The following is a 9,725-nucleotide window of genomic DNA, read 5'->3' as shown; positions in this document are numbered from 1 at the left end:
AAATGGTGCTGGCACCACCTATAGAAAAATTAAAATAGAATCATATTCCTTATCCTATACAAAAATCAACCCAAAGTGGATCAAAGGCCTTAACTGAAAACCAAAAACACTGGCAAGAACTTTTTGAATGGAACTGCAGCAATGTAGAAGCCAGCCCTAAGAGTCAACAAATGAAATGACATAAGTTCTTATAAGCTTGGTTCAGTTGTCTCTGTAGATTTTCCCATCATGATCTTACCCCCCCCCCCCCCCTTGCTCATATAATCCCTCTTCCCTCTTTCTGGACCCCATTACCTATGGTTGGACACTTTACTCACTCTTTTTTTTTTTTTTTTGGTTTTTCAAGACAGGGTTTCTCTGTGTAGCTTTGCGCCTTTCCTGGAACTCGCTTTGGAGACCAGGCTGGCCTTGAACTCACAGAGATCCACCTGCCTCTGCCTCCCGAGTGCTGGGATTAAAGGTGTGCGCCACCACCGCCTGGCTTTTTTTTTTTTCTTCTCACTCTTGATGCAGCAGGGAGGTGCTGTGGATATTGCTCTGTATGCTGTGAATGTGTTGCTCTGATTGGTTAATAAATAAAGTGCTGATTGGCCAGTAGCCAGGCAGGAAGTATAGGCAGGACAAAGAGAGAAGAGAATTCTGGGAACAGAAAGGCTGAGTCAGGAGTCGCCAGCCAGACACAGAGGATGGAAGATGTGAAGGCAGAACTGGAAAAAGGTACCAAGCCACATGACTAAACATAAATAAAAATTATGGGTTAATTTAAGTGTGAGAGCTAGGCAGTAATAAGCTTGAGTTAATGGCCAAACAGTTTATAAATAATATAAGCCTCTGTGTGCTTACTTGGGTCTGAGCAGCTGCGGGACTCGAGAGAGATTTGTCCTGACCACCGGCAGGCTGGGACTAGAGAAAACTCAAGATACAGGGAGGGGCTTAGACCTGCCTCAACTGAATGTACCAGGCTTAGCTATCCCCTCATGGGAGAACTTACCTTTTTGGAGGAGGGGATGAGGGGTAGGTTAAGAAGGGGGGAAAGCAGAGGGAGGAATGGGAGAAGGGATGAGAGGGGGGATCTGTGGCTGGTATGTAAAATGAATTAAAAAATTTAAAAAAAGAAATGACATGAAATTAAAAAGTTTCTGCACAGCAATAGAAACTGTCAGCAGAGCAAATAGCTTAAAGAAGTGGGAGACCACCTTTACCAGTTATACCTAAGGTAGAGGATTAATATCAGGGATTCACAAAGAAATGAAAAATGAAACACCAAAAACAAACAGAAACAAAAGAACCCCCCCCCCCCCAAAAAAAAATTAACAGCTCTCAAAAGAAGAAATATAAGTGGTCAATAATTATTTTAAAAAGGAGGTAAACATCTTTTGTGTGCAAGGAAATTCAGATTAAAACTACTCTGAGATACCACCTGATTCCTTAGAGACTGGATAACATAACAATTTCTGACAGGAAATAGTGGTGAAGATGTGGGGAGATGTAAATGAGTTGATGGGAATGTGTTGTACACATGTGCACACATAAATGGATATTAAATGTGGGCAGAGCCTGCAACACTAGGGAAGAGACCCAGAGAGCCAGAGAGGCTTAAAGGAGGTGACCAGGAAAGGATGAGGATGGGCAAAAGGACATAGAACACAGAAAAGGAAAAGAAACTGGGGGGGGGGGGGCAGTTATGAGGAGAGATTAGGAGTAGCAAGAGGGAAAGGGGAAAAAGAATCTACCAAAATACAGTGTGTTAAAACATGCCATGGTTCTATCTAATACCTTGTGTGTTAATTTAAAAACAATAAAAAAGAACAAAAAAAATACCCATAAAAATGTCAAGAAAGTAAGGAAGATGAAGAGAGATAGGAAAAAGTAAATTAAAAAATGAATACACTGCCTTATAAAGAACTGGTTAACTTACTGATTTACTTTTTTGAGACAAGGTCTCATGTATAGGAGGCTGGCCTTGAACTTGCCATGTAGCTGAACTTCTAATCCAGCTACGTCCACCTCCCAAGTGGTGAGAGTGCCCGGATGCACCCCCATGCTGGGTTTCTGCAGGTGCTGGTAACAGAACCCAGGGCCTCATGCATTGGAGGAAAGCCCTCAACTACCTGAGCTACACTCTCAGTTATCATTTTTCTAAGGTGTTGATAAGCCTGAGATAAATAAGCACCCATGGTTTGAGATACTCACCCACATGGGACTGTCTACATGTACTATGTTCTCACTGTTTGTCTTAATGCTGGGATTTATGTTTTTCTATAGAATAAGAAAGCCGACATTCATCTTTCTCAGGGACCTCATCTGTTCCTTGTTTCAAATGTGTGAGTATTATTTACATGTCGTGGGTTTCTGACCCCTAGTGGTGGAGACCAAATCCATTACCCTGGAGCCGCTCAATTTGCAACTGTTTAACATTCCAGACTCTCTGGCAGAGAAAGCGAACAATGGAAACTTGGGATGTTTTCTCTCTTGGTTTATTTCTGTTCTCTTAGTTTCTTCTTCATGCTCCCCTTTCTCCTCTGCCACTTTCTCCTTTTCCTTTCTTCATCTCCCAGGAATCCCTAAGGGAAACTTAGATCCCCTTCCCCCAGGCATCCCAGGAGTTTTGGGGGCACCATATTAACATCAGCTCCTTTCAAGGGCCCTGTAAATGTGCCCCCTACCCCCCGCCCCCCCCCCCCCCCCCCCCCCCCCCCCCCCCCCCCCGCCCCGCCGTAAACATACTCAACCGGAGCCTGTTAAATGCAGGTGCCCTAGTGTTTAATGAGGTTGACAGAGACCAAGGGAAGTGGCTATCATGTGAGCCACATGCGGTTTATCTACCAGTGGCAACAATCCTCACTACCCTAATGCTGCTCCTAGGGCAACAGATCTGTCTTTAATCTACTTGGACCACTGAGCAAATGTCTTAAATAAAATCTTCGCATGAGTGAGTCACTTCTTTCTTGGCTCCTATACGGCATACCGAGGAGTGATGGTTTACTTTGTCTGAGTAACAAAATTAATATAAAAGAAACATTTTTGTTATGTGGTATCCTAACCAAAAAAAAAAAAGACATATGGGCCAGAGCAGTGAAATTTGGATGAAAAAGTTCCACTTGACACGAGGAAAGTCATGAAAAAAAAAAAAAAACTGTAGTAAATTTTCTTGGCAGAGCAGGGTAAAAGACAATCATCAGGAAGAAATGGAAAAAAGACACTTTCAACAAACAGCTGCAGTGTATCTATCAGCGCTGATCATGTGACGACCTATTTCAAAGCCCCTCGCTGTTATCATTTTAATTGAGATGCATTGAAACCCCTTGCAATCAACAGGGGCGGTGTTTCTTCAGCAGAGTCTGCGTCACCATCAGCAGTGAATTTCACGTCTTTCTTCAAGGGAGCTGGTTTACAGAAAAATAAAAACACGAGGTAGCGCTGGGAGGGATGGTGTGCTTGTAGTTTGTGCAAGTTTCTCTAACTAAAAGTGTCCAGTTTTTGTAGGATTGGTTCATTTTTTATTATGACTTGAATATGAAAAGTATGACTATGAATAGAATCAGTTCTTTTTTAAATTACGACTTGAATATGAAAGAGACTCATGCTGGATACTCTTGTCCCTGGTTGGTGGTACAGTCTTAGGAGAGTGTGGAGTCTTTGGGTCATGTGCTCTAGGTGGTAGAAGTGAGTTTTTGGGGGAAGGTCTTGAGAATGACAACCACTTCTAGTCTCTCTCTCTCTACTTCCTGATCTGATCGACCAGGATGTAAACAAGCTGCACACACACCCCTGCTGTCACAGACTGACTCACCCCCCACCACTGTGCTTCCCTACCATGATGGACTGCTGTGCCCTGGAAAGACAAGACAGATCACATCCTTACTTCCTTAAATGGTATCTGTCAGGCATTTTACCACAGAGGTAAGATGATTAATGAACACAGTTCTCATGTGTTCTGAAGTCGACACCAAATGTTTCACGGTTAATGAGGGGGGTGTGTTACAAAGCATTCTGAATTATTCTGAATCAAACAATCATCTGCTATTCTGAGAGCTCTCTGCTGCTTTGTTCTACAAATAGAATAGTGTTCATTCTGCTACATGGGAACAGCCAAGTACTGTGAATGCCTGATGATCCCCAACCAATGATGCTTTGGGATAGCTGGAGTAGAGCTTATATAGACATTTGAGTGGATTTGGTCCCAATATGAAAGGGAATTTCTTTTGCCGTTAATCATGCTTTTTCCCAAGGAAGGCATGACCTATAAAAACAAGCATATCCTTGCCCAGTTTGGACAGGAAGGGCCTTATGAGGAAATGGCAGACCCCAGGTAGGCCAGGCAGAGGGGGCCAGCGTCACGTTCAAGAGAAGACCTTTTTCTGTGCATTCTTGCCTGCTATTAGAAGTGTAATCTTGGGCAAATTATTTCTTTTCTTGTAGATGAATTTTCCACATCTCAAAGTGGGTTAATTATTCCTCCACATGATAGTGATAATTAAGATTGTGTATGCAAAGTGCTGACATGTTTTTAGCACACAGTTGATCGACGCTCAGTTCCTGGTTTACCAACTGTTGTTACTTTTATTAGAAAATGCTGGTTGAGATAATTTTCTGAAGGTCTTTTGTTTTTCCTTCTTCAACTCTGAGTCTGGGGTTTAAAGCTTTAAACAACAGCTCTGTACTTCATTTCTAAAAGGTGCATTTCTTTTACGATGTATTAGTTTTATAGGATTTGATGTCAATTTGATTCTCAGTTTTGAAGTCATTGGCTTAGCAGGTACTTGAGTCTCAGTCACAGTTGGGGCTTTTGGGATTGAAGACATTCATAGTAGCATCTGAGGCAATACAGAACATTTGGAGACTATCCCCAGAGTGAGCTTTTGTGGTGGACGATCAGTGGATTCTGTACTAGGTGGGATGTTTGCCTTATTCACATCGTGTGTATGAGTGCTTGCCTGCATGTATGTTTGAGAGCCATGCACATGCAGTGCCCATGGAGATCAGAAGAGGTGCTAGGGTCCCATTGGAACTGTAGTTATAGATGACTGTGAGCTGCCGTGTGGGTGCTGGGAACTGAACCAGGGTCTTCTACAAGAGCAGCAAGTCTTTTTACTGGCAGAACTGTCTCTCCAACCCTGATACTGGTGTATTTTTTTTTCTGAGAAGGAGAGGGGTCCCTACTGGTTGGAGTCCAATCTTCCTAGTTTGATCTGCCTGTTGAGTCCTGATCATTTCCCAGGAAGCTGAAAAGAAATAGGCTTAGGCTCCAACAGTCTCTAATATCCTTGGGGCTGGGGAGGAATATTCTTCCTTCTTTCTCTACTCCATTTTTCTTTGCCACCCTTCTCATATCTCTTGGTCTACAAGAGGACTACGTATTACAATCTGCTCAAAAATTTAGAACTTTGAAAATGCAATAACGAAGTCCTTTTTAAATAAATTTTTATCAGTACCACAAAACAAACTATTCACAAGAGAGCACAAAGTTTGAATACTTCTTTGAAAAGTGGAAAATGTAGACAGAATTTTATTTTTGAAATGGCCTTATGTATTTCAGGCTGGGCCACGAACTCACTATGTAGCCAAGGATGGCTTTGAACTTCTTTAAAGAAATTAAACTTTTGTGTGCACATGTATTTGTATGTGTGAGAACAGCCATGCCAGTGCCACAGCATATATGTGAAGGTCATAGAACAGTTCTCAGGAGTCAGCTGTCTCCTGACACCTCCTGGTATCCAGGGATGGAATTCAGATATAGGAACAAGTGACTCCACACATCAAGCAGTCTTGCCAGCTCACTGTGAACTTCTGATTCCCCTTCCTCGCCCTCTCAAATATTAGAATTACAGAGATGTGCCAACGTGCCCAGTTTATGTGGTGCTGGGGACTGAACCAGGACTTCATGCACGTTAGACAAGCACACTCCCAACCAAGCTATATGCCCAGGCCCAGAATGTATTTTAACCGTTGAATTACCTGCTATATGTCCAGTTTTGAGGCTGAGCAGCATGGTATTTGGGGAGCGTTGTTTTCAATGTACCTCTTATAGAAAATGCACCTTTTGCAAAATATACCATTGACTAAAAACAATGTACCTTTTACAAAAAATGATGGATAGACATTTTCCTTACTTAGGATTGGTAGTGGGGCAGTGGAAGAAGAGAATTCAGTCTTGTTTTAGAAAACTTATTTTAGAATAGGTTTGGTGTTACAGAAGAGTTCTGAAGCTAGCCCCCCAAGGGGTCCCAAATACCACAGACCAAGTTTTCTTTATTATTCACACCTTACATTAGGTTGGCACATTACCACAGCTAGTGAGCAATTATATTGGTTTATCATTATTCTTATTTGTGTGTCGGTATGTGTGTGTATGCACGCACATACATGTGTGTGTAGTATGTACATGTGTGTCAGCACTTGTGAAGGCCAGAGGTTGATGTTGAATACCTTATTACATTCCACCTTATTTTTTTCCTATTTTTAGCATTTATCTATTTGTTACCTTTTCAGTGTGTGTGTGTGTGTGTGTGTGTGTGTGTGTGTGTGTGTGTGCGCACGCGCACGTCTGTGTATACAGGTCAGAGGACAACTTGTGGAAGTCAGTTCTCTCATTCCCTCATGGCAGCTCTGGGGACAGAACTCAGATAATCAGGCTTGGTAGAAAGCATCTTTACCTACTCAGCCACCTTGACAGCCTCATATCTCTTTACTTATAAAATAGAATCTTTCACCGATTCATCCAGTGAGCCGCAGGGATTCTCCTGTCTCCACCTTCCTAGTCCTGGGGTACAGATGCATACCACCATGCCCAATTTTTTACGTGGGTGCTGGAGATCTGCACTCAGCTCTTCATGCTGGTCTGTTAGCACGTTACCTACTGAATCGTGTCCCTGGTTTCACATTAGTAAATCATTAATAAAAAACAACAACCCCCCAAACATTGTTCAGAGTTATCTCACTTTAGCCTAACAGTTTAGGATAAAAATCCTAAAAACAATGTTGCACCCTGTTGTCTGCGTTTTCTTGGTTTCTTGTCTGTGACAGACTTTTCTTTTTTACTTTTCTTCTTATTATTTTTTAGGTTAGGATTTTCAGTCTCTTCTCCTGACTCCCAGAAAGGGGATAAGGCTGAGGGTTGAATTAAAAACCCACAGCCAATGGTTTAGTAAATCGTGATGGCATATCGAAGCCTCCATAAGACCCCAAGGAGGATGTCAGTAAACAGGTGGAGGTTGCCGGGAAGACAATGCACTTGTAAAGGATTCTGAAGCTGCGCTCTCCTTCCCCTACGCGCTGTCTTACGTACTTCTCAGGTGCGGCCGTCTCGGTTTTATCCTTTGCAATATACTGGTCATCTAATAAGTAAAATGATTTCCTCAACTCTGTGAGTCTTCTAAGAAGTGACTAAAGCTGAGGAAGTAGAGTTTTCAAGTCCGACAACAGTTTAAGTGGGAAGCGATGGGAGTCTAAAAGCAGGGGCAGCCTTACAGGACCGGACTTTTCGGATCTGACTTGACTCCAGGTATAGAACATCTAGTTGGAACTCTATAGTAGTGCTCCTGTTTGAGGTGCTTAGAGAGTGGGAGAACTGTTTGATGTGGAGAAAACAGCTACAACCTGTATTTGGTGGCTATATTATTTCCTTTTGTGTAATTGTGACTGAAGGACCTGGCAGAAACAAGACAAGGGAGGGAACACTGTAGTGCATGGGTCCTGAGACTTCAGTGCATCATGGTGGGCAAGGGGTGGTAACGGCAGCTGAAACATGAGCGATAGATTTCTCCATAAGGTGGTGGTAGGAAACAGAATAAAGACCAGGGAAGAGGTATGATCTTCAAAAAGGCCACCCCAGGGACCTACTTCCTCCAGTCATCTGGGTTCTATCTCCCAAGGCCTCTCAGCATTCAATACATGAGCTTATGGGGAATATTCTAGATTCAAGCCACAGCAGTGTCAGAGTGCGGTGAGTACAGGGATGTCTGTGATTTCCTTATGCGTGCTTTTTAATTCATTGGACGGTTCATTTATGCCAATATAGGCCCATAGTCATTTATTCTACGTTGGCGTTTGATTCAATATAGTGATTTGGCTGCGTTGTTTCAGGTTTTCATAGTTTTCCCTTGATGTCTGCATGGGCACTTTCCTCCTTTGTAGAAAATTAAATATATGGATTACTTTAAGATTGGTGATGTTTCATATTTGTAAATGTTCTTAATGTCAGATGATTTTTTAGATCTGAAAAAAGAAAGGATAATAATAATAGTAATAAAAAGACTGAGTTACTAAGTGTGGAATATATCAGTGAATTCTGTCTGAAGTTGTGAACTCAGCATGACCTCTTAGGATTGCATTTATTTACTTTTGGAAGATGATCACTTCCTGTTTTTACAAGGAACAAAGGAAAAAAAACACTACTAGGGTCTGAAATATCAAATGACTCTAAAACAAAATATTTGGTTGATAGACATTTAGAGGATTAGATATACGATGGTTTTGATTTCCTTCAAACCACACACAAATTGTGAAATTAAGGTGTAAAACACAACTCAAGGCAGAGCCCATTTTGCGTCATTTTTTTTCCACATAAAACTTTGGAAAATGATTCATGATATTTAAGCATTACCCAAAATCATGCTGGGACTATCATCTAATAAATTATTATATTGCCCTTTTAAAATCATATTTAAAACCAGTAATGTTAAAATGCTTCAATAAAATTGTGGTCCAGGGTCATCATGTTTGACTCTAGAAATAGGAAAAGGCTGATATTCCCTGGCAATTTCTATAGAACCATACATATTAAATTCCACAAATAGATTATTCCGATTCCGGTCTGTCCAAGATAGAATAATACAGACATATATTTTGCAGTGGTTAAAACTAAAGCTTTTGGAAATATACAAAATGAAATTAACTGAAAATACTTAAATGTAAACAAAACTAGGAAGTTATGAAATAGACTATAACATCAGACACATGGCTAGCAAATTTTTTTTTTTGTACTTTTCTCTTGTATCTTGAACTTTCCAATATGTCATAGGGGGTGACACTCCAATAGGGAACCAATCTATGTACCCCAAGAGAGTGAAAACACGTGTCCTATAGTGTGAACAAAGGAATCCCTATATTTTTCTAGTCAGAGCAGCAGCAGCGGCAGCAACAGCAATAAAAAGGCCTGTGAGCCTGTTAATGTTGAGCTATCCTAGCAAGGAGACAGTAGAAGAAAAGAACTCCACAATTCTGTGTCTGGGACACATACAAGTTCAAGGTTTACCTCTGGTTCTGAGAATTTAACTAAGACCTAAACCATTGACCATAATTTAAGCCAACATCAGGCCATCCTCTGAGAGGTAAACTCATGAGACACACCCAGTGCAGCAGAACACAGTCTTTGAAGGCAGAGCTGTATTTAGAATCACTGACTACTGGGCATATGTGATAAATACAATTGCATATTTTGTCTATGGGAAAAATGAATTCCAAGTAGATTTTTAATAATACAGAATTCACACAAAATAAACTCAAAATACCTAGGACATAATTAAAAATCAATCTATGTAGAAAGAAGCAGAAACCTTTTTCTTTCTGTCTCTGATTTTGGTGGGTAGGCCATGCTGACCTTGAATTCATGGCAATGCCCTGCTGCAGCCTCTCAAATTCTTGGATTAGAGTTGTGCACCAGGATAATGGGCTTGACTAATTCTTTAGAGAAGCTAATGAAGATACCTCCAGCTTAAATAAAT

Source organism: Peromyscus californicus, unplaced genomic scaffold (assembly GCF_007827085.1).
Source record: "Peromyscus californicus insignis strain IS unplaced genomic scaffold, ASM782708v3 Scaffold_3__1_contigs__length_106647218, whole genome shotgun sequence".
Taxonomy (NCBI): Eukaryota; Metazoa; Chordata; class Mammalia; order Rodentia; family Cricetidae; genus Peromyscus; species Peromyscus californicus.
This window is presented reverse-complemented; position numbering follows the sequence as displayed.